The sequence below is a fragment of the Hipposideros armiger genome, unplaced genomic scaffold (assembly GCF_001890085.2).
Source record: "Hipposideros armiger isolate ML-2016 unplaced genomic scaffold, ASM189008v1 scaffold_167, whole genome shotgun sequence".
Taxonomy (NCBI): Eukaryota; Metazoa; Chordata; class Mammalia; order Chiroptera; family Hipposideridae; genus Hipposideros; species Hipposideros armiger.
The window spans coordinates 3322257-3325275 of record NW_017731517.1 but is presented as its reverse complement, the minus strand read 5'-3'; the positions used below and the strand labels follow the sequence as shown (position 1 = coordinate 3325275).

The 3019-nt window shown below is 44.3% G+C and overlaps 1 pseudogene; it reads left to right on the top strand.

The window, feature by feature from the left end:
- Positions 1-129: 129 nt before the first annotated feature.
- The window catches only part of LOC109387718 (origin recognition complex subunit 1-like), a 6250-nt pseudogene continuing 3360 nt past the window's right edge, over positions 130-3019 (top strand).

Sequence of the window (3019 nt, the reverse complement as noted above, 5' to 3'; positions counted from 1 at the left end):
CAATTCCCCAATAAAAATCTTAAAAAAAAAAAAAGGAACATAGACTGAAGCTATTCACAATACTGATCTATAGGGCCTGTCAGCTACAAAGAAAAATACCCTCACAACTGCCGGAGCAACACAGGAGCCATGGCATGCTACCCTACAAGGCTGAAGACCACGTGAACTTATTCACGGGTTGGCAGGCCATTGCTGGATTGAAAACTATACTACCAAACCTACAAAGAAATGAGTGTGACATTAGAAAGTTGTTCAACTGAGATTCACATCCCATGGGACAGTTCGTGTGGACCGAAAGGGATGATGATGAATATCCATGTTGCTAAATTAAGCTGTTTGAAGATGATTTTGAACCTCATTCCAAGAAACATGCTTGAGTACAATGGTTAATCGGGTTCTGTGAAGTCCCTGCCTGTAAACAGCATTTGCTGAACCGGAAGCCTGTGAACCAAAAGCCTGCTGAACTGGAAGCCTGCTGAACCGGAAGCCTGCTGAACCAGAGGCCTTCTGATATGACTGCCTGCTTGTGACAGTGACATTAATGCCAACACCATCATTAGTTCTGTGAGGATAGCAACTTTAGCCTCAGACAAAGTGATACCCATGGATCTGAAAAATGAGAGCACACTCTTGGTGAAACTATCTTGAAGTGAGAAGGCGCTCAGACCACTATCCCCGGAACGGTTTGCAGAATTGGATGAGCTACAAGGCAGTCCTAGATGCCAGAAGCCCATGGGAGCCAAAACTATTATAAGAGCACAGAAAGCTCTTCTTGGACCACAGCAGAGCATCAGTCAAAAAGATCGAATCCAGGCATTCCACCTCNAGGGCAGTGTCACTGGCCCTCATATGTGGGATCCGAACCAGGGCCCTCTGGCATCCCAAGCGAGTTCTTAACCATCGCGCCACTCGGCCGGCCCCCAGACCACCCTTTCTTAAAGCACGTACTGAATGGCCTTACAATCGTGAATCTTCTCTGTCCCTTTGAGATGTACATGCATCTCCTACAAGTCAGGAGTGTCTTTCTCAAGGACCGAATGGCAATCCTTTGAAATGTCAGCATCAGGAAGGATGGAGCCTCCTCCTCTCAGTCTCTGTGGGAGGGTAGTTCCTACCGTCCATAATTGCCAGCTGACAGACACAACTGGGCTAGTCAGCATTTATATTCACCAACCCTTGGCAATTTTTCATTTCCCTGACTCTACGGGACCCCGCTTACCCCCTTCCCTATTCCATCACTCTCCCTTTAAAACGTCCAGTCACTTCTCTACAAATCAAAGTTGAGTTCAGTTCACACTGAACACTCTCTCCTATTGCAATAGTACATTATTGATGAAAATCTATCCCGACCATCTTAACCAGTGTCTGGCTTTGTTTATCATTGATAGTAGAACAGGAAACAATGCCATCCACTGTCTCAAAGCTTTCAGTAGCCCTCTTTATCTTTCAGATACAGCTGTGCTGGTTCATGGCATGTGAAGACCTGCCCCAGCCCCAACAGTTCCCCTTGGGAATTCCATCACAGACAAATGCTTCTTCTCCTGTTTGTCTGTCCTTGTCAGAGGAAATGCTCCCTTCCATGTTACATTCTGTTTCCTCATATTCATATTTTACTCATTTATTCTCTCATTCATTCCCATAACAAACACATTCATGAACTTACTAATTACCACCTGTCAAGGAGTCTGCTCAAACTCCATGCCTCTACCTCCATAAACCTTCAATAGAAGGTCCAGCCAGAAGATTTCTTTCCCAACTTTAGGATAAGGTGAGCCCATGTAACCTGCAGGCAGAAGTGTTTTCCCCCATCTTATCTTCGATTATTGCCCCTATTGTATTTGCCTTTAGGAATATAGTATTTTCCATGTTATATCAGGGATAGACACCCTTCAGTCCATGCACCAAATCTGGCCCACTGCCTGTTTCTCTATAGCCCATGATCTAAGAGTGGTTGTTACATTTTTTAATGGTTGAAAAAAAAATCACAAGAAGAATAAATAATATTTCATGACATAAAGCTTATAACTTCAAATTTCAGTGTCCAAGTAGATACAGTTTGGGGGAACACAGACATGCTCAATCGTTTGCATATGGTCTACAGCTGTTTTCATGTCAATGTCAACATCAGAATAGTAAAAAAATAAAAATTAAATTAAAAAAACCTTTGACCCACAAAACCTAACATACTTATTATTTGGTTCTTTACAGTTAGATCCCCATGTGCTGCAGCCACGTTCACTCCAATGATGGTTAAACCCCACTCTAGATCCAGAAAGCCAGCGGGGGTGCAGGACCCCATTGCATTTTCAGCTGTTTAAGGCACCCATTTAGTTCTGCTCTGAGCAGCTGAACTGCAGCTTCTCCTGCCCCTATGCCTGGGTCTGCTCTCAATTATTACAGTAACTTTATCATAATCATAGCTGTTCTTCCACCAAGGCCTTTAGTGCTTCTCTCTGCATGTGCCTTTAGTACATCAATTGTGAGGACCAAAGCTCCCAGAATGCAATGGGTTAGCCTTCTTCCTCCTGGTGCCCAGGCCACTGGTGTGAGACTGAACTGATGTGACAGAGTGACAGGAGGTACAAAAGACTGCTGTTCACTTTGTTAGTTAGCACAGCCCCTTCAGAGGCAGCTGGCTACATGCATTAAAGTGTCAGCCAATTTTTCTACAGTGTTTGAGGGAAATCTCTGCATCAGAGGGAAACCCCTGGTGGCTCTGTCTCTAACTGGTTCCATCTGCTATATAATCAGTGGATATCTCTCTCAGATTTTAGATTGTTTTTCAGTCTTAGATTTCAGTGTTTTCTTAAGATTTCATTTGATGTCAAAAATCATAATGGGAGACCTCCTTTCCATTCCTAGCGAGGAGCCCGCCGTGGCCTCGTGGCTGCAAGAGGAGCCCAGCTGGTGTAAAAGCCTATCTCACCACATTCATTGAGGAAAGGTGAAAAGCTCCCAGTTTACTTCTGACAGGTCCATGCTACATCAACCTTTAAAAGGAACATAGACTGGGCCGGCC